Source organism: Rhinolophus sinicus, chromosome 15, assembly GCF_057876585.1.
Source record: "Rhinolophus sinicus isolate RSI-liver-muscle chromosome 15, RSI-T2T, whole genome shotgun sequence".
NCBI classification, from domain to species: Eukaryota; Metazoa; Chordata; class Mammalia; order Chiroptera; family Rhinolophidae; genus Rhinolophus; species Rhinolophus sinicus.
The window spans coordinates 66,693,435-66,716,500 of record NC_142515.1 but is presented as its reverse complement, the minus strand read 5'-3'; the positions used below and the strand labels follow the sequence as shown (position 1 = coordinate 66,716,500).

At 42.1% G+C, this 23,066-nt stretch overlaps 1 protein-coding gene across 3 annotated transcripts in view; it reads right to left on the bottom strand.

Annotated features, from left to right (window-relative positions):
• Nucleotides 1-18,810, bottom strand: part of ZNF239 (zinc finger protein 239) — a 28,840-nt gene extending 10,030 nt beyond the window's left edge. Inside the window, exons 1-2 of one of the 3 annotated variants that reach the window (XM_074337302.2) lie at nucleotides 18,590-18,638; nucleotides 17,668-17,706 (exon numbers count right to left, since the gene is read on the bottom strand). The gene's annotated coding sequence lies outside the window, so the exon portion shown is untranslated. Of the gene's footprint in view, nucleotides 1-257; nucleotides 405-17,667; nucleotides 17,707-18,589 lie in introns of those variants that run through there. The other 2 variants (XM_019718432.3, XM_088792160.1) reach the window with 2 other exon arrangements.
• Nucleotides 18,811-23,066: the final 4,256 nt, after the last annotated feature.

Below are 23,066 nucleotides of genomic sequence, written 5' to 3'. Positions count from 1 at the left end.
TACTATCTAATGATACCATAGATCCATAAAATCTACGGCATTCGTAAACGAAAATGTTCATCAATGGAGACGTTCGAAAACTGAGGTACCACTGTACTTTGAATCTCAGTTTAAATGTCACTTCAAGATTTTCCCTGAAACTGAATAATACACACATCATCCTTGTCCCATCCCATGCCTTCATTCTCAAAGTGCACTGTCTGTCCTTCACAGGGCAGGACTTAATCAATTTATAATAATATATTGTGTTTACTTACGGTCTCTTTCACAAGACTGTAAAAAATATTTCTTTCCTGATAAGCACAGCAGTCAATTTTTAAATTTCAACTATGTACATACACACAGCACAGGAAGTAATAGATATATTGCTTTCCCTCCAGAAACCTAGCTGGAAAAAAGAAAAATAAATCAGACTTGTAGATTCAATAGATAAAATGACAGCATACAAAAGAATGTGTAATCAAGTTGAGACTGTGAGATATAAATGTAAAGTTCTGAGATGAAGAGGGTCAAGCGGAAGGGGCAATCAAAGGTTTTACAAAGGCAATGGACTTGGAATAAAATCTTAAAGGACAAAATCAATCAGGAACCAGAGCATGATGTAATCAAAGGTTCCAGAGTAAGGATGCATGGAGGACCTCAGGAAAACAGGTTTAGAGGGAAGTAGCCTAAACTTGGGACATCAGGGAACAATCCGTCTATAGGTAAGAGCAGGGCACAAAGGGCCTCGAAAGCCAGGTGGGGAGTTTAGAGCCATTATACAAGCACTAAAGGTAATTCTAGCTTTTTATCCAAAGAGTGACATGATAAATGATATGCTTAGGGGGGACAAGTCTACTTGGAACATCTAACTTGAAAGTGAAGAATGATATCAATAATCTGGCTAATACCATAATTCAAGCATGAAGTGGACCCATTTTAGGGTGACATCTATGGGACTTGAGGTGTTAATAAGTTTAAAGGAATTTAAAGTAAAAAATAATTGGTAACAGAGTTGCAGATACTGAGGACAGGGAGGGAGAAACTTAAGGGCCCATTTCTACACTAGGGGACTGGAAGAATGTTAATATTGACAAAAATGAAAATATTAGAAGGGAGGGTTCCGGAAAAATGGCGGAGTGAGGTGAGCCTCTGTAAAGCTCCCCTGGAATTTACAAAGAATCGAACAAAAAAAACTCCACAAAGGATTCCCTGCGCAGCAGACAGGCAAGACGAAGAGGCCCACTACCGACTGAAATCACCTACAGGTGGGAGATTCGTGTGAGCGGGGGGAGGAGAAAAGTGAGAAGTGCGCGGAGACGGAGCCGCCCGGGCGCAGGACTCAGACCCAGCTCAGTGCGCAGAGCTCGCTGCTTCCCGGAACTACCACAGCTGCGCGAGATCGGACTGCTAGGGCTCCGCCAGGGCTCCACAGGGCTGAGGGGACAGCATATAACACGGCTGAACCCAACGCTCACGGCAGAGACCTCAGAGAAAAGACTGAGGGAAAAAGGCTGAAAACGGTGGTATAAACCCGTACTGCCGAGCAGAGAACAGAGCCTTAGGCACTGAGACTAGCCGCCCCCTCCCTCCCCTCCCAGAGCTCGGCCCGCCGCACCAACTGGTGCTAGAAGCGAAACAGTAGCAGTGTCAGATCAAAACAACAGAAAATTTGCTATATTTGAGAACTGTGGCCCACAAACACAAATCCACAGCCCAACTAGTTCCAGCAAAGGGGAGAGAGCTGTGGAAGCAGGACCGACTGTGGTGGTGGTCGCCGCCATTGCTCTGGGCCACCTCTCACAGCTCACCCCGCCCCTGGCCCCACCTATCTGGGCGGATCCCTGCAGGAGTAAACAGAACTGCTGAAACATACGGGGTCTGAATCAGGAGCTGGAAGAGCTTTGGAACATCAAAAGCTCTCCACATACCCACCGGGGCACTGCGCCCTGTGACCTAGACGAACTATTAACAGAGGAGAAGCCCGTCTCCCAGGGAATCCCCCCATTATGTGAGAAGCAGGAATAGTGCAGAGAAAACATAGCACTACCTTGTGAGAGAGGAAAAAAAAAAAGCCTGCAGTCGGAGAAAAAGTAAAACGTTCTACCACAAGTACTGGAAAACAAAAGAAAGACCTCTTCCTATCAACTTGTTGCAGAAGTCACTCCTGTAGATGTCTAGGAAGAGAAATAGTAAACCAGTAATCGCCATGAATAAGCAAGGCAACAAGATAGCTCAGAAAGAAAGTGAAAAATCTCCAGAGAAGGCACTTAAAGATACAGAAATATGTGACTTAACTGACAGAAAATTCAAGACTGCAGTTCTGAAAAAACTCAACGAGATACAAGAAAACACAGATAGGCAGTTAAATGAACTCAGAAACTCAATTAAAGAACAGCATGAGCATTTTACGAAAGAGATTGAAATTTTAAAAAAGAACCAAATAGAATTTCTGGAGATTAAGAACTCAATAGAAGAAATTAAGAATGAAATAACCAGCTTAGGTAGTAGAGTTGACCAGATGGAGGAAAGAATCAGTGACATCGAAGATAGAAACCTGGAAATGAGACAGCTAGAAGAAGAAAGAGACTTGAGACTTAAAAGAAATGAAAGAACTCTACAAGAACTTTCTGACTCCATCAGAAAGAGCAATATAAGAATAATGGGCATACCAGAAGGAGAAGAAAGAGAGAAGGGAACAGAGAATATATTCAAACAAATTGTCGATGAGAACTTCCCAAATTTGTGGACAGAACTGGACCCTCAAATCCAAGAAGCAAATAGAACACCTACTTACCTCAATCCCAACAGGCCTTCTCCAAGGCACATTGTACTGAAGCTGTCTAAAATCAACGACAAAGAAAGAATCCTCAAGGCAGCCAGGGAAAAGAAGACGGTAACTTACAAAGGAAAGCCCATTAGATTATCATCAGATTTTTCAGCAGAAACTCTACAAGCCAGGAGGGAGTGGAACCAAATATTCAAACTATTGAAAGAGAGAAATCATGAGCCAAAAATAATATATCCAGCAAAGATATCCTTTAGATATGAAGGAGGAATAAAGACCTTTCCAGACATACAGAAGCTGAGGGAATTTTCTAATACACGACCTGCACTACAAGAAATACTAAAGGAGGCTATTCGACCACCATCAACAGGGACAATTTGTGGCAACCACAACTCAAAAAGGGGGAGAGTAAAGGCCTGAACCGGAATATGGGAATGGAGAAAGTAAGCGTGCTGAAGAAAATGGAATACTCTAAATATCAAACTTTCTTTTACATAAACTTAAGGGTAACCACTCAAAATTAATCCAGAATTGAAATATATACTGAAATAAAAGAAGAAACAGAGGGAAACATCATAGAATACCACCACACAGAAATAATAGACAACAACAAAAAGGCAAAGAAACAATGGAGACACAGCCTTACCAGAAATCTAAAGATAGAATGACAGGAAATCCTCACATATCAATAATCACCCTAAATGTAAATGGACTGAACTCACCAATAAAAAGGCACAGAGTAGCAGATTGGATCAAAAAACTAAACCCAACCATATGCTGTCTCCAAGAGACACATCTCAGCTACAAGGACAAGCATAGACTCAAAGTGAAAGGGTGGAAATTGACACTCCAAGCAAATGGTGCCCAGAGAAAATCAGGTGTAGCCATAATGATATCAGATGAAACAGACTTCAAGGTGAAAAAGATAACTAGAGACAAAGATGGACATTTCATAATGGTGAAGGGGACTGTACAACAAGAAGACATAACAGTCATCAATATTTATGCCCCCAATCAGGGAGCACCGAAATACACCAAGCAACTACTAACAGAACTAAAGGGAGAAATTGACCAAAACACAATTACACTAGGGGACTTAAATACATCATTGACAGCTATGGATAGATCATCCAAACAGAAAATAAATAACGAAATAGTAGCCCTAAATGACACATTAGATGAAATGGACATAATTGACATTTATAGAGCACTTCATCCTAAAACATCAGACTATACATTCTTTTCTAGTGTACATGGAACATTCTCAAGGATAGACCATATATTGGGACATAAAATCAGTGTCAACAAATTTAAGAAGATTGAAATAATACCATGCATATTCTCTGATCACAAGGCTTTGAAATTGGATATCAACTGTAAAAAGAAAGCGGGAAAAAACACAAATACATGGAGACTAAACAACATACTTTTAAAGAAGGACTGGGTCAAAGAAGAAATTAGAGGCGAGATCAAAAGATACATAGAAACAAATGACAATGAAAATACATCCTACCAAAATTTTTGGGATGCAGCGAAAGCAGTTTTAAGAGGGAAATTTATATCATTACAGGCCTATCTCAAGAAACAAGAAAACTCCCAAATAAATAACCTCATGTTACACCTTAAAGAACTAGAAAAAGAAGAACAAGTAAAACCCAAGGTCAGCAGAAGAAAGGAAATAACAAAAATTAGAGCAGAACTAAATGAAATAGAGAACAAAAAGACAATAGAAAAAAATTAATGTGACAAAGAGCTGGTTCTTTGAGAAGATTAACAAAATTGACAAACCCTTGGCTAGACTTACTGAGATAAAAAGAGAGAAGACACTGATTAACAAAATCAGAAACGTAAAAGCGGAAGTTATCACGGACACCACAGAAATACAAAGGATCATCCAAGAATACTATGAAGGACTATATGCCACCAAATTCAACAACCTAGAAGAAATGGAAAAGTTCTTAGAAACATATATCCTTCCAAGGCTGAACCATGAAGAACTGGAAAATCTAAACAGACCGATCACCAGTAACGACATTGAATCAGTCATCCAAAACCTTCCCAAAAGCAAAAGTCCGGGACCAGATGGCTTCACTAGTGAATTCTACCAAACCTTCAAAGAGGATCTAATACCATTTCTGCACAAACTCTTCCAAAAAATTGAAGAAGAAACAGTACTCCCCAACTCATTTTATGAGGCCAACATTACCCTGATACCAAAACCTGGTAAGGACAGAACAAAAAAAGAAAACTACAGACCAATATCTCCGATGAATACCGATGCAAAAATCCTAAATAAAATTCTAGAAAATTGAATACAACAATGCATTAAAAAGATTATTCATCACGACCAAGTGGGGTTCATCCCCGGGGCACAAGGATGGTTCAACATATGCAAATCCATCAATGTGATACATCACATAAACAAAATAAAGGACAAAAATCATATGAGTATATCAATTGATGCAGAAAAAGCATTTGACAAGATACAACATCCATTTATGATTAAAACACTTAATAAAATGGGTATAGAAGGAAAATACCTTAACATAATAAAGGCCATATATGAGAAGCCCTCGGCTAATCTCATAATTAATGGAGAAAAACTGAAGCCCTTTGCTCTACGTTCAGGAACACGACAGGGATGTCCCCTATCACCTCTGCTTTTCAACATTGTGTTGGAAGTCCTTGCCAGAGCAATCAGGCAAGAGAAAGAAATAAAAGGCATCCAAATTGGGAATGAAGAAGTTAAATTATCACTCTTTGCAGATGACATGATGCTATATATAGAAAACCCTAAAGACTCCGCCAAAAAGCTATTAGAAACAATCAACGAATACAGCAAAGTTGCTGGCTACAAAATCAACGCACAAAAGTCCATTGCCTTCCTATATACCAACAATGAAATCTCAGAAAAAGAAATACAAAAAAAACAATTCCTTTTGCAATTGCAACAAAAAGAATAAAATACCTAGGAATAAACTTAACCAAGGATGTGAACGACCTATATGCTGAAAACTATAAGACGTTTTTGAAAGAAATTGAAGAAGACACAAAGAAATGGAAAGACATTCCGTGCTCATGGATTGGAAGAATCATCATAGTTAAAATGTCCATATTACCCAAAGCAATATACAGATTCAATGGAATCCCCATCAAAATCCCAATGGCATATTTTAAAGAAATAGAACAAAAAATCATCAGATTTGTTTGGAACCACAAAAGACCCCGAATAGCCAAAGCAATCTTAAGAAAAAAGAACTATAATGGAGGTATCACACTTCCTGACTTTGGCTTGTACTACAGGGCTACAATAATCAAAACAGCATGGCATTGGCAGAAAAACAGACACATAGACCAATGGAATAGAATTGAGAACCCAGAAATAAAACCACATAAATATGGACAGATAATTTTTGACAAAGAAGCTAAAAACATACAATGGAGCAAAGACAGCCTCTTCAATAAATGGTGCTGGGAGAATTGGATAGCCACGTGCAAAAGAATGAAACTGGACTGCTATTTGTCACCATGTACCAAAGTTAATTCAAAATGGATCAAAGACTTAAGCATAAGACCTGACACAATAAACTGCATAGAAGAAAACATAGGTACTAAACTTATGGATCTTGGGTTCAAAGAGCATTTTATGAATTTGACTCCAAAGGCAATGGAAGTAAAAGCTAAAATAAATGAATGGGACTATATGAAACTTAAAAGCTTCTGCACAGCCAAAGAAACCATTGACAAAATAAAGAGGTCACCAACTGAATGGGAGAAGATTTTTGCAAACAGTGCCTCCGATAAGGGGCTAGTATCCAGAATATACAAGGAACTCATGCAACTCAACAACAAAAAAACAAACAACCCAATTGAAAAATGGGCAGAGGACTTGAAGAGACATTTCTCCAAAGAGGACATACAAATGGCAAAAATTTTTCATAGACATATGAAAAAATGCTCAACATCACTAATCATCAGAGAAATGCAAACCAAAACCACAATGAGATATCACCTCACCCCAGTCAGAATGGCGATCATCAACAAGACAAATAGTAACAAATGTTGGAGAAAAAGGAACCCTCATACACTGTTGGTGGGAATGCAGACTGGTGCAGCCGTTATGGAAGGCGGTGTGGAGGTTCCTTAAAAAATTACAAATAGAATTGCCATATGACCCAGCAATCCCTCTCCTGGGTATCTACCCCAAAAATCTGAAAACATTTAGAGATAAAGACACGTGTGCTCCAATGTTCATTGCAGCTTTGTTTACAGTGGCCAAGACATGGAAACAACCAAATGTCCTTCGATAGATGAATGGATGAAGAAGTTGTGGTATATATACACAATGGAATACTATTCGGCGGTAAGAAAAGATGATATAGGAACATTTGTGACAACATGGATGGATCTTGAGAGTGTAATGCTGAGCGAAATAAGTCAGACAGAAAAAGCAGAGAACCATGTGATTTCACTGATATGTGGTATATAAACCAAAAGCAACAAAAGAACAAGACAAACAAATGAGAAACAGAAACTCATAGACACAGACAATGGTTTGGTGGTTGCCAGAGGGTAAGGGGGGTGGGGGGTGGGGGGTGGGAGATAAGGGTAAGGGGGATCGAATATATGGTGATGGTTGGAGAACTGACTCTGGGTGATGAACACACAATGGGATTTATAGATGATGTAATACAGAATTGTACACCTGAAATCTATGTAATTTTACTAACAATTGTCGTCTCAATAAATTTAATAATAAAAAAAATTAGAAGGGAAGTTAAAAAGAAAAAGAAATATGAAAATTCTCAATACACTGAATTTGAAGTGACATTGTATATTCGAGCGTAGGTATCCCATAGCCAAAAGAATACCTGGGAATAGAGTTTAATATGAGGACAGGAAATAAAGACAGTAGAGTTATCAACGTAGGAAGGATACCTGAAGCTGTTTAAATATACGAGAGCTCTTTGAGGGACAGACCAGTGTACACACACACTGTGCACTCACAACAGGCACTATTGCTCCCAAGGGGTGAGAATCGGTTCTTGGAGAGGGTGCAGTGACAATAACAACAACAAAAAAATGGTTGAGAAACACTGATATACAGAAATCAAAAAAGCAAAGAGCTTTGTGGGATTTCCAATGTTAGAGGAAAGACAGAGAAGCCAGTGAATATGCAGAATAAAAGGGATGAAGAAGAGAGAGGCTGGGGAAAACAGAAAAACTGTAATTTCATAGAATTTCATAGAAGTCAAACAATTTTAAGATTAAGGTGAACACTATCAAAACCATGAGAAAAACTAGTACTAGTAAATATTCCAAAAGAAAAATTTAAAAACGAAAAGTTCTGAAAGGGACACAAGTTTAACAATATAAGACAGCAAGCACTAGGCGTATATAAAGAAAAAGGTCTCTGCCAACTGCAGAGACCACTTCACCCTGGTGCTGGCCTCACCCCCAGGTTTAGTTGAAAGTAATGGTCAAGAGCCACAGTTACTGATGGAAGAGAACCCTGTGGACTAAAGTGGAAAAAACCTTAAAAGCCACCATTACAGGATATTTTTTCAGTTGTTTTTGTAGAAGGTCTGTTTTTACTACAAAGTGGCAATTTCACATGGTTCAACCTAGTAGGTAGACATGTATCTTCCTAGCTAATTAAAAAGTCTTGATCAGTATATTTTTTATCGGCCACATATTTTTCTCCACTATAATTTGTATAACCAAGCCCTCTGATATATTTGGTGAACAATTTTTTCAGTATTTTAAATAATTCTATAATGACTTATCTTTGTTCACAATTTTCAGTTGGGGTTACTGATTAATTCCTTAAGGATAGATACCTAAAAATGAATTATTACCTCAAAAATGTTTAAGGTTCTTTGCTTCAAGCAATCAAAATGTTTTTGAAGAGAAGAACTATCAATTATACCCCTATCTATTGCTAGGTTTGGGGTTTTGTCTCACCACATATTGTCCAATACTCAGAAAGGGAGATGGAGGAATCTCTGAAAGTGTGAGAAAAGAAGCAATGGAAACTAGCTATTGCAGGGCAGGTGACTTAATGAAAATAAAGTCCAAGGAATGATGGCACAAGACCATGTGGGGAGAACGTGGGGAAAAGATAGAGTGCAGATAAGAAGGTCAGTGTGAATGAGAAAGACTACAACCTCCTGAAAAGGTAGAAGGAAGGTAAGTAAATAGCTCAAGGGAGATCGGTTTGTGGAAAGCATCCTTGAAGCCTCAGCTTTCTCCACAGACCAGAGAACTTCAAAGAGAACTCCTGGAACATCTAAATAAGAGACTCACTCCTCTTTCATGGATCAGCCTGGGTTTATAACTTTCCTAGCTGATTCCTTTGAAGTTTGTTCTCCATTATCTAATTACCTTCAACTTGTTCTACTAAGAGATCACATCTGGGAAACACACGGGGACTGCATAACTGTGTAGAAAGCAAAATCAGTGTCAAACTCTGGCTTGTCAGAGATGGACCAGGTATGGCTTTTCAGACAATTCAGTAAAGCTACCATTCTCCAATTCTTACCAAGTAAAGTCTTTTAGCTGCTTAGAATAATCAGAAACATCCTTTAGTGCCAAAAGGAAATTAAGAAACTGATTCTTGAACCCTAACTCCTGGGGCCCATCACTATTTAAAATTGAAGAGACAAAGACTCCAACAGGTGGGTGTCCAGCTCAGGTTCTTACCCACAGAGACCAAGTGGCTGTATCACAGCTCTGCGCAGCTTCCTCTAAGTGTGGGGGACCCCACTCCTAGTGACGTCCGCAGAGAAATCCTTGAATGTTACTGCTTCCTAAAACATTAAGCACATTCCTGCTTAACCGACAACCATCTGCACAAATGTCCTGGAAGGAAGGTGAGGATGGTAGCACTGGAAAAGGCGAGAAGGGAATAGAAGTGTACAGTTCAGGGGTCTGAGGGATCTAAATCAAGTTTTGTTGGAAACTTCTTTCTCATCTACTTTTCTACTTCCTCCCAAATCCTTCCCCTCCTGCCCACAACTCACTCAAGCTCATGCCATCCAGCTGCTGAATCTTCTTTGTCACTGTCATCTCACAGTCATTGTTGTCTTTTCCACCCCATTCTTTTTTTTTTTAAATTTATTGGGGTGACAATTGTTAGTAAAATTACATAGATTTCAGGTGTACAATTCTTTTTTTTTAAATAATTTATTTTTTAAATTTATTGGGGTGACAATTGTTAGTAAAATTACATAGATTTCAGGTGTACAATTCTGTATTACATCATCTATAAATCCCTTTGTGTGTTCACCACCCAGAGTCAGTTCTCCTTCCATCACCATATATTTGATCCCCCTTACCCTCGTCTCCCACCCCCCACCCCCCTTACCCTCTAGTAACCACTAAACTATTATCTGTGTCTATGAGTTTCTGTTTCTCATTTGTTTGTCTTGTTCTTTTGTTGTTTTTGGTTTATATACCACATATCAGTGAAATCACATGGTTCTCTGCTTTTTCTGTCTGACTTATTTCACTCAGCATTACACTCTCAAGATCCATCCATGTTGTCACAAATGTTCCTATATCATCTTTTCTTACCGCCGAATAGTATTCCATTATGTATATATACCACAACTTCTTTATCCATTCATCTATGGAAGGACATTTTGGTTGTTTCCATGTCTTGGCCACTGTAAACAAAGCTGCAATGAACATTGGAGCACACGTGTCTTTATGTATAAATGTTGTCAGATTTTTTTGGTAGATACCCAGGGAGAGGGATTGCTGGGTCAAATGGTAATTCTATTCGTAATTTTTTAAGGAACCTCCACACTGCCTTCCATAGCGGCTGCACCAGTCTGCATTCCCACCAACAGTGTTTGAGTGTTCCTTTTTTTCCACAGCCTCTCCAACACTTGTTACTATTTGTCTTGTTGATGATAGCCATTCTGACTGGGCCTACCCCATTCTTACTATTATCCTGACAACCTCAACACTCAATGAGAACAATTTACCCAACACTCTTACCATCACATTTTTTAATCTCTATAGTGCCAATAATCTATCTCATTTCACTCAATAATCATTTCACTATTAGACTACCCTGCTTTTGAAATATTACTATCTTAATATCCAATTCTTAAAACATCTTCCAATTCTTTCTGTTTTTCCTTTTCTATCACATCTGCTTTATCAAGATCACCATCCTTTAAATCTTCCTCTTTTTCCTTTCACCCAAAGTATACTTTAGATCTCAATTTTTTTCCCTAGTCATATCAATCATATGTCTTTTTCTAAATAGTTGAACATTACTGAAAAAAATAAAATAGCACATATACACAAAACCATAACACACTCTCCTTGGGTATTTTTAAATACTGATCTCCAGCTCCAACCTTTCCCCTTAACTCCAGGCTCCAACTTTCTACCTAACATCTATCTATATACTTCGATGTCTAAAAGGCACTTAAACCTTCATAGGCCCAATGAAATTCTTCCTCCTGACAATCTCCATCAATATCTACTCTTCCCTAGTTGTCCCCTTTTTAGTAAACAGTCACATGACCCACCCAACTGCTCAAGTCATTTTGATTCTTTTCCCTCTTCCTCACATTATCCATCACCAAGTGCTATGAACTCTACCTCTAAAATGTATCTGAATCTACCCATTCTGTCTTGCGCTATTATCATTATGAGTCTCAGCTGTCGTTAACTCTCCACCTCCTAATCTGTCTCTCTTGCTCCCCCACACAATAAATTTTCCACATAGTAGCCAGAGTGATCTTTTAAAACACACACCCTGTCAGGCATGAAACCCTCCAAAAATTTTTCCGTGGATATTGAGTAAAATTCAGACTCTTCATCCTGGCCTGCAAGGCTTTACACAATGGGGTCCTGTCAATTCTCCAATTTCGAGTCACTCCTCGCTTGTGTTACACTGCAGACCCTTGATCACATTAAGCGCCCCAACTGGCATTGACACTAGTTGTCCTCTCTGCCCAGAATGTTCTTTTTTCACATCTTCATATACCTTCACATACATGGTTCCTTATTCAGGTCTCAGCAAAACTGCTACCTCCTCGGAGAATTGTTTCCTTGGCCATCTAATCCACAGGAGCACCGAAAAAAACGGTTCTAGGTACTTTTGCTGTAGCATCTTTACCACAGCATTTTTGCCTGTAAGGCAATTTTGCCATAAAAAAAGATAAAATAACTGGTTGACTGTTTTTAATTTGGTTGGTTTCATTTCTCCATTGGCAAATCAACCACATTCAGCAGACTAATGTATTTAAGCTAGTTGTCAGTTTGGTTTCATTTCTCCATTGATGAAATTCTCAGTTATTTTCATTTTTATATTATATATAAATCTCAGCTAGTTCTTAATGGTCTACAGAGTGACAAGTAGATGTGGTGGTGGTAATCTTAAAATAGTGAGCATTTCTTCCAGATGATAATGATTTGCCCTAAGAGCTGGTTTCTTATTTTTGAACACACTATATGGGGAGGAGAAAGAGAGGCAAAGGGCCCTCACTGAGGATGCAGAGTTGAACCCACTTTTCCCATAGAACAAAGACAAGTGCTTTGGTACAATCCACAAAATAAAATCAGTTATTTGAGCAGTACTGCCATGAATCTAAACACATTTTAAATGTATTCAAATATTTTGTATTTCGCAATAAAGTAGTCTTTTAAATTTTATGTTCTTTTTAATATCCCTTTAAATTTTTGTGATTTTATATCTTTTTTTTTTTTTAACGGCAAAATTGCCTTATGGCCAATTAGTTATGTGTGGAAATATCTGTAGCAAAAATGCTTATGGCAAAGATGTCTATGGTGAAAATACCAGACACACCCCCAAACATCATTTCTCCGTTTTAATTTCTTTGTATACTTATACCTTATCTCATTTTCTTATTTATTTATTTGCTTTCTTACTGTCTGTCTCTTCCCACTAAGATATACAAGGTATGATCAAACAATACAGTGAATGTTTAACTAAAAAACAATTTCTTAGAGTAAAAGACACATTGCCATTAATACCCCTCAAAATACTCCGCCTCACTTCAAACACACTTATCCCATTGTTCTTGTCACTTTCTGAAGCAGTTCTGGAAATCCTCTTTTGTGAGTGTCTTTAGTTGCATTGTCATTGCTGCCTTGATGTCCTGAATCATTTTGACTTTGGGGAAGAGCCAGAAGTTGCACGGGCCAGATCCGGTGAATAAGGTGGATGAGGACACACTGTAATGTTTTTATTTGACAGAAATTGCTGTATATCAGAAGCAAGTGTGACATGGAGCATTGTCATGATGGAAGATGATTTATGGCACGCTTTAAAACACACCTCTCAACTGTAGCTCACATCCAACTGACTGTCCTGAACAAGTTGAAACTTGTCACGCACTGTTACTAAGGTTCAACACACGGCCTCCTGTATTGAAGATCCCTGCCTTTCCGTTAGATGGCACTCGGCAAGCAGCATTCACCGTATTTTGTGAACACAATGGAAAGGCTCCATGTCACACATCGCTTTTGGTACGGCAGTTTCTGTCAAATAAAACATTACGGTGTCTCCTCATCCACCTTATTCACTGGATCTGGCTCTTCCCGAAAGTCAAAATGATCATGAAAGGTAAATGTTTTGAATCAATTCAGGACATTCAGGCAGCCACGACAGTGCAACAAGACACTCACCAAAGAGGACTTCCAGAACTGCTTCAGAAAGTGGCAAGAACGATGGGATAAGTGTGTTTGAAGTGAAGGGGAGTATTTTGAGGAGGATTAATGGCAATGTGTCTTTTACTGTAATAATTTTTTTTATTTAAACATTCACCATCATGTTTTGATCATACCTCCTAAGTTCCCTAAGAAGAGAGGCTGTCTGATTTGTTCATGGCTGCATCTGCAAGGCCTCACACAGGGCCTGGCACCCAAGACGAGTCTACATATTTAGTTAACTTCACAGTGAATCTGGTTCCCCCAGGGTTCTGTTGATAGAGCAACATTTTTCCAACTGCCTCTGGTAAAGGACCACTTTCTTTTTAAAAATTCCTACTATGTCACAAACCAATAGTTTTGTGAAATACAATAAAAAGACATATAAAATACCAACACCAATTTTTAAAACTATTAGATTTAACAGATATAAAAATTTTAAACTCTCAATTTCTGTCCTTTCTTTTCAGACTGATAACAAACTGTTTGTGGGCTGGCACCAGGCTACAGGCTACATGCTGAAAAGCAGAGGACAGAATATACACAAAACAACTGAGAGCCAAGTGAAGCCCAAAGGAGCAATTCATGCTGAGCCAGGGAAGTGCCCAGTAACCTGCAGAAGAGCTCACACCTTAGGCCTGAAGCTGAAGGCACTACTCACTCCCTCCTCAGGAAACTGAGGACAACTAGCCCTCCCCTACCCCACTCCTCCTACAGGAATGACTTGACTCTCCTGGTCACCAGTGGAGAAGGTGATAATGAGGCAAGTGGCAATTTCCCCTCAAGGTCACAGGTCTCCACTGTGTCTGAGGAAGAGGGATGAGATTGGGCTATAGAAGTCTGCAAGACCCTGCACAAAGGTGGGACAAAGAAGTGGAAGTGAAGGTTGGTGACTTAGAGTGACATAAACGTATCTGTTAGTACGACAGGGCCCGGTGAATATCAAGCAGTCGGCTTAGCCACTCCTCTCAACCAGATCTTTTCTTTTCAACCTCAGAGAAAAAAGGTTTCTGTCCAAGGCTAACCTCTCCCTATGTATTCTAGATCGAATCCTTTTCTCCCTTCTGAGATTCGAGTCCACGAATTATCTTTTTTTCCCTTTTATTTTTTTATCCATCTCCCTGAATTGTCTGGATTTTCTAAGACTCCTTCCCTTCCTCAACAATATCAGGTCATTTCAAATCTTGTCAATGCTGTCTCCTAAATATCCCTTCAACGTGTTACCTCTTCTTTATTCCCACTGCCAGTGTCCTAGGTAAAGGCCTTCATTTCTTACCTAGACCACAATAACTCCTTACCAGGTCTTCAAAATACAGGTTTTGTCATCTTTCAATCCATAGACCGGATAGTCCGAGTTAGTAATTTTTTAAGATTCCACAGATAAAGTGGTGGGAAAATTCTGTGCTGAGAATGGAAAGGTTATGCTGACAGACCACAAACTTTGTAGTAGGTTGAAAATTCCAAAATGAGAAATGCTATGACAGTGGACCAAATGAAAGGAATCAGTGTGACAGAGGAAAGGAAAAAGAGAAAGAAAATAGTGGTCGTACTAAAACAAAACAAAGTTGTGACTAAAACACTGAATAATGAATTGTCTTCCTGGTATTAGTGGAGCAGATGAGTCACCCCCGGGTGGAACTCAAGCTCACTTGAGAAAGTGGACTCAGAATTCTGAAGGCAAACCAAAGTGGAAGGTCATGAGACCAGTAATTTCCTGTCCCCACCGGCCCCCAACAAATGTCAAGCTCCTCCAAACAACATACATCATGTGCTAATCCACTTCCCTTCCACAGCCTATCCCTGCTGGATGCAACAATTTACTTAGGACAGGAAATAATGCAGAAGGCAGGAGGTGGTGGGCAGGAGCTGTCGTCATACTGGATTACCGGTAGTTATTCAGATGTCCTGCTCTAGTCTAAAATAGCCCTTACACGCTGCTTCTGCCCTGACTTATATTTCTCTCACCCATTTTGGAACTCTTTTAGTTTTAGGACAATCAACAACCTCCTTTCTGAAGCACGAGGATGAGTCAGATGCTTCCTCCTCCTCCATTTCATAGTATCTTTCATATACCTCTACTATAGCTATTAAATCTGTCTCCCAGATTGGCTATATGATTCCAAAGGATAGGGGCCATGCTCAACTAATCTTTAAATCCTCAGTAACTGCCCAACTGACTTAGAATCTAAATGCTAAGTATTTATAAATTCACATTTAATTTACAAGAATAATCAAATGCTACAAGTAAAAGAGAACCCTGAGGTCATAAAACTCAACACTCTCACTTTTTGATGAGAAAACAAGGGTTCATAATGGTGAAATGACCCCAGTCATAGAGGAATGGAGGGGTTAAATTAGGACTTGTGCCTTTCAGTAGACTCAAGAAAAATGTCTGATACACAGAAAACACTCAGCAAGTATTGGTCGGATGAAGTCCTTTCTTTAAATTTAAAAAGTTATTAACATATACCAGAATCTCAAAATTTATCATACTAGCAATCCCCAACTTAATCAGCAGTGAATAAATAATCTTAGTAAACAGGTAGAAGGAAAACAGAGAGAGCACAGGGTCTCATATTATTCTCCATTGAGGTCCTCAATTACTTTTCAAGACAGAGATGGCATGCTCTTAGTTCCTTGAGGCAATTTACTATCCTCTGTATAAACCAATTTTTATAGGAGTTTTCACAGTCTCTTCCTATATGTGTGAGGACTTTATTCGCCAAGCAGAAAGATGGTCTTGGTGATGGTGTTAAGAACCAATTATATTTTCCTTAAAATCCAGCCTGTTATTTTCTTCATATTGTTTCTGATGTGATGACCTGCTTAGTTATGGAGAAGGAACAGCCTGGAGTTAGAAAACATGGGGTTTACTTCTGGCTCTGCTGCTCTCTGCAACAAAGGACATGGTGCTTCCTTTCAGCTCCCTCAGAATTAGAGCTCTCGTCTGTAAAGTGATGGCACCAAGGCAGAGAGAGGGCTGGCTGACCTCTTAATTTCAAACATTCGATGATTCTAAGTGCCAATCTCTCTCTCTCTCTCTTTTTTTTTTTGGCTCTAAGTTCAGTTGCCATTCTCAATCTTTAGTTGCAGGGGGCACAGCCCACCATCCCATGTGGGAATTGAACCCGCAACCTTGTTGTTAAGAGCTCGGGCTCCAACCAACTGAGCCATCCGGCTGCCCCCTAAGTGCCAATCTTGAGGTAACTTTCTAGAAATGGTTTTATGGAGACAAATGAGAAATCGGTTTTTAAAAAAGTGCTAGCTGGTAATTTAACGATTTATTGTACCAATTAAACATGTAGATATGTTGGTAAAGGGAACATATCAACCAGAGTATACAAGATGAACAAACATCTACCTTAGAGATGCGCACATTAAACATGTAGAGAAATATTGGACAATAAGTGCAGCAAATCTACGGATGTACAAAGATCATGGAATAAAAAAGGAGTAAAATTCTCTTTTTTGTAGTAGGTCTGGAAGGTAGTGGTGCCTAGGAACCTTAATTCTTAAAAACCACCACAGACAATTCTGATGCACAGCCTGGTTGAAGATCATTTTTGAGTGATTTGGTAAGTTCTGTGCTGCTATTTAACACATTTTCTCATGTTTTTAATGCTTTCATGTTTAGTAAATGATTATCATTAATGCGCATACTTGTTTTTCGTACACGTAATCTGCTCATGAAGAAAAGCGCTTTATAGTTTATAATGCTGTTTGTTTCCCTGAGGCCACTTAGCACTGGACTGAGCATGTCATAGCTCTGAATGACGTTCAATGTGAGTGAAATGTCTGGCAGGAAAGGCAGGCTTTGAGAGAGAGGAGGCAACCATGCTGTGTGGAGTCTTTCAACAGAAGAGCATAGCCCAGTGCTCTGGGGAGTGGACCAAGTTCATAGAGGTAGGGTGGTTCAGTGAAAACTGATGTGGAATTTAAAGCTAGCAGAGACCTCTGCAGACCATGGCAACATCATTTGATAGCTATATGCCCTCAGTATATTAATGTTCCTACACCCATATTTATAAAATACTGTATGCCTCAGGCTGCAGTGTGACAATAAAGAGAAAAAGAACACACAGAACCAAGACAGGACCTTACATAGAGAAGCACTCAGTTAAGCTTATGTCCTTCCTTCTGTCCCAAGAAAGAAAGGTTACAGCCATTCTCAGGAAGAGGGCATTTTGCAAGAAGAAACACCAACTCACCTGGAACTTGGTAATTTCCTCCTCTCAGGACAGAGAGTCCTGGAAAGGCAGAGTTAGGGAAAGAGGAAAAGCCATGAAAAGCAGTCCACCTTGCAGGCCGGTCCAGTTAGTCCAGCAAGACTGTAGAAAGGCTCAGCTCCTGTTAACTAAGTAAGCTCTTCCAGCCAACACTTCATACACCGTCTCCTGAGGCGACTTTCCTGTCTCCCTCACACTGCGCCTCCCTCGTCTCTGTCCACTGGACTTTGGATCAAACAGGCCAGGCCCACCCACCCTCCAACCCATGAGGGTCCATGGCGCTCCGCTCTCCTAGCAGCTCTAAGATGTGTCCATTCTCAGGCTTTCCGATCTCTGCTCTCCAGTTCTGCTCAGCACAGTAAGAGGTCTCAGGTCGGATGTGTCGCCTCGTGAGATGGATTTTGGACGCCCGCGAGGCCTTCCCCGCCCTGATTCGTTTCTAGAGTGTAGGGGCTCAGATGCAACCTTTTAGTGAGGACTGTGCTGTGGGGACAGAAACCTCGGTCCCTCACAGGAGCCTCTCTCGGCCACCTGACGCCTCCTCAAAACCTCCTTGGAACAAGGCCAGTCACCGGTGCGGAAAAGGCCAACTACGAAGCCCCTAGGCTGGCCAAGGCCGGAGCTCTGCCAGGCAAGCCGAGGGCCCCTCGGAGCCCGCCGACTCAGCGCTGGGGGCCGCCTAGTCTCAGGTGCCCGCAGCCGGGTCTAGAGAACGCAGCGGCGGCCGCTGCGTCCGGACACACGTGCGGCCCTGGACCGCATCTCTACCAGGTCGCGCGCCCTCCCACCACCGCCTCGCCAGGCTTTCGGGTCTCGGCGATCAGGCGCCGGGCCCGCGGCCCTACCACATCCCCACCGCCAGACGCCTCTCTGCGGGCGGCGCCAGCAGCGGGGCGCCTCTCACCTCCCCAGCGAATCCGACACCTGGAAACGCAGGATTCCGGATTGTGACCCTCGCCCGTGCGGAGGGCCCAGAACTACAAGTCCCAGAAAGCTACGGATGGGTCACGCCCACTTCTGGGTCCCACTTCCGGTGGCAGTCGAGGGCTTCGAGCGAAGCTCGGCGCAAGGCGGGTTTTCAGATGCAGGGGCTGCTGCTTTTCACTGTTTGAGGTCAATGACTAGTTCATTTCACGAGATCTTCCCTGGGTTGTTTTGGTTATTACAAACGTGTAAGAATTATTTTAGGAGTACCCATTAAAGTGTTTTTCATCTTGCTAAAGTGCTACTAGGAGAAAAGAAGGTAAACGTCACCCGTAATTTCGTCTTTACCTTTAAAAATAGTATTCTGAACCGAATACATGCCACTGGGCATCTTCATCTCGCCTCTGAAGTTCATTCGTTTAGCAAACGTTTGAGGGCCTACTGTATTCCAGGAACTGTTAAAAGACGCTTAATCAAAAATCACTTTGGATGTTAAATTCTAGTGGGGGAAACAAGCAATAAATGTGTGTTACAAGCTGTTATGTGTTATGGAAAAAGTAGAGCTGAGTCAGGAGATTAAGGGATGCTTGAATGGGGGTGTGTGGGTTGGGATGTGCTTTTCAATTTTAAATAGGAAATATAGGAACAAAGACTTGGAGGAGATGAGGGAATCAGCCATGTGCCACTCAGCAGTCAGAACTCTTTCCAGAATTTTTCAGTTATAGGAGGGAGGACTTGGGAGAAATGGGGCTATTCCATTTTGGCTGAAACCAGAAGTCCCTGTTTTAATTTTTCACCTATTCATATTCTTTTCCTTATGAATTTATTTTATTAGAGGAAGAATGCAATTCCAGGCCCATTGATGCTGGGCTTGGCAATGTCACTTGCTTTGGTTAATAGAACGTTGGTAGATGTAATGCAAACAGATACTTTAAAAATGCTTGTGGCCTTGTTCTGTTGCACTTCTGCTATTGCCATGCGAAGAACATGTCCTGGGCAGTCCACTCACTCAGAAAAATAAGAGACATGTGGAGCAGACCCAACTGTGGCCTGAGGCCAAGCTTAACTATGCTCAGCCTAGATCATCCAGACCCCAGCTGGCTTGTGGATTCATGAGCATGAAACAAATGATTTTTGTTGTAAGTCACCACATTTTGGGATATTTCGTTACACAACAAACACTATTGTGAAAAGAGCTGACTGGTACAATGTTGCACCCTATGTAACAAACTTACCTTGACACATTTAGTCACACATCATACTGTCCCTATATGCATGCATCCTCCACACATACACACTTTCTTATACCTCATATTCGTCTTCTTGCTCATATACTATCCCCACAGTACTCTCTGGTCTCAGCTTCTGTTTCTCACACTCATGTCTCACTCACATAGACCTGCACACAATTGTTTCTCACACACACATCCTATAGTGACACATACCTGTCTTAACTATAATCAGTTATACACAGATGTGGATTCCTCTATATTGGCGTGTTTATTATATGCTGTACCTACTCCATGAGGGGATCACACTGGAGTTGTGCAAACTGGAGTGGTACAAACCTAGATTCCGTAAGGAAGCCTCATCATTATTAAGCCCAGGAAGTCTGCAAGGAGAGGGGCAGTACAGAGAATTAGAAACAACTGCTATGAAAATTGCTATGAGGGTCCTGGGACCATGGTAAAGAAAGCAAGAAGCTGGCCTGAATAATATTGGGCCAGGGGACAAGTGGGAGGTTTGATAGAGGAAACGAGCAGAAGAGGCCACGATTTCAGTAGTCCTTGGCTATGGCAGGCAGGTGAATGTCAGAGGAACATGGAGCTGCTCTGTGCTGCCTGAAGACTCTCATGTATGACCTCAGAACTCAGCCCAGAGACACTGGCTGGGCAAGAGGTCAGGGTGAGAGGTGGGGCACTTCACTGCTCACAGTGCACTAATTACCCTTGCTGTTGGGTAGGCCCTCTTGGGTTCTGTCTGAGGGGGTTCACAATATGGCAAAGATCCTTTAACTAAAACAGTGGGACTGAGCTTCACAGGAGAGGTTGATATCTGCTTTCCAAAGCACTGGTTTGCTGTGTGGATCTAACAGTGTTTTCTCTTTTCCCATCCAGCACTCATTTGCCATCATTCCTGTGGGGACAGAGCCAGGAGTGCAGTTTCTTGGCTTCACATGGAAGGGTGCTGGTTCAGGTAGTAAATGGCCATCAACTGTGATTGCATGGCCATCAGCCCTGGCTAGTTGGCCGTCAGCTGTAACCTGTGAGCCATTGGCCACTAATATAACTGCTGTGGCTATGCTAGCAGCAAATGGGGGCTAGCAAGAAGATGGTGGCTGAGCCTGCAAGCGGCCCAGTGAGGGTTGCGAACAGTGTGGCTCCTGCTTCCTGTGTCTCCAACCCAGTCGCCAGTGAGAGTATAGCGGTATGACTCCCCTACCTATGGCTCTGTGGGTATTCCTTTTTGGCTTCATACTGTCCTGTGTTCTTATGTGGGGAGAGGGACTAGAGACCCCAGAAAAGACCCCGCCGGTCACTCTGCATGACACTCCTCAGCTGATTCCAACCATGAGCCCAGAAAAGGGCAGTAGTGGTGTGGCCTTCTGAGGCTGTGGAGATCTGGCCAAGCCCTCCCTATTTGGGAAGCTCTCCATGTTGCCAGTGCTGGTGCTCTGAGAGGAAGCTTGGGAGGCCTCACTTAGGGTCTACATCTTCTGCCTGTTGAGGTCTTGGGGCCTGAAGGAACACTGGTCAGGGAGCACCTAGGTCTTCAGGCCTCAGCTGGGGAGACCTTGGGAGACAGATAAAGGGACTTCCATTTAATGATTTCCACCTGGGTTCCCGGCACTGGGCTCAGGGCCCAGCGTTCATCCTTGTCTGTTAACAGTGCTGTGGAGTAAGGGTTATTCCTCACGATTCTTAAAGTGAAGACACAGAAGATGAGAGGGAGACAGAGGCCGTGATTTGCCAAGATCCTGCTGCTGGTAAATATCAGCAGCTTGGATATGGAATTGGAAGCACCTTCCCTCTTGCACATTCATCTGGCACTTCATCTTCTGAGGGGATCACAAATGGAACAGGCCATGAGGAAAGGAGCTTCTGCTGGACCCCTACGCCCCCCTCCCAGGCCAGCCTGCTGGGGGATCTCTCCAACATAAAACACACCAGGCCAAGCAGGGTGGTGGCAGATTCAGGTCCAGCCTAGCTGGACTCCTAGGAATGCTGAAGAGATCACAGTAGGAGCTGGAAAAGGGAGGTTAGGGCCCCATATGGATTTGAGCCTTTTCGCCTCTTCCCTATCCCTGAGAGTTCTAAGAATGGCTCCAGCTCTATTTCCCAACTGTTCCCAGGATATCCTCAAATGCCATGAAGCCATGGGAGTGGAGAGGGTGATAGAGAGAGTCTCATCCAGCCTTCCTCACTTTTCAGAGAATTGAGGCCCAGAGGGAAGACGAGAATTGTTCAGATGCGCCCAGGCAAGCAGGGAGGAGTGAAGAGGGAAGAAAATGTTGTCCAGCAATGCAAGGCTCTTGGTACTACTGTCGTGCAGGGCAGCCTGCGGGGTCTCTGCTCCCGCTCCCCACACAAGAATGCAGGACATGGTGAGGCCAAAAAGGAACACCCACGGAGCCATAGGTAGGGGAGTCATACCACTATGGTCTCACTGGAGGCTGGGTTCACCAGACGTGCGACCTGCTGTCTGTTTTTCTGCCAACCAACCGACGACTCTCCTCCACTCTCCTCGGCTCTGTTCCTGTACTCTCCTCGGCTCTCCTCGGCTCTACTCCGTAGCCGCAGCAGTTATATTAGCGGCTAATTGGCTAACTGGCTACAGCTGACAGCCAATCAGCCACAGCTGAGGGCCGTCTACTAGCCGAGCCAGCACCTTTCCACGTGAGGCTGAGAACCTGTAAACTACTTTCTGGGGCTCTGTCCCCACACTGCACCCCTACAGGGTCTCACCTCACAATCTACGCGACAAGTGTCTTCCGCGAGGGTCCCTGTGTCATATTAGCCTACTGACACCTACGGACGAAAAGAAACGGTAGTCTTAGGAACCAACACTGGCAAATCCCTTCCATCTGGGAGGATACATGCTAGCTTTTTGTCCTGGGAAAGGAGGGTCGCTGCCACTGGCACCTTTCCCGGTTTGTGGTACCAGACCTTTATGGCAGTGCTTGAGGTCCCTTGCATAGTTTCAACATGTAACAGAATAGGGGACCCCATAATAGGCCATAGTGAGAGCACATAGTTTCCTCACAAATTCATCCTGGTATCAGGACCTCTGTATACTACAGTCACTTGCAGTGGCCACTCAGCCACCACCCCTGGCGTCACTTGCAAATCATGAGTCAAACTGGCCCCCCATGGGGCTATCAGGCCCAACCATTGACAGTGGGGGCTTTTGACCTGCCAGGGCCAAGTCCATTGCTGCCGTTCCCCTGCTTTCAAGCA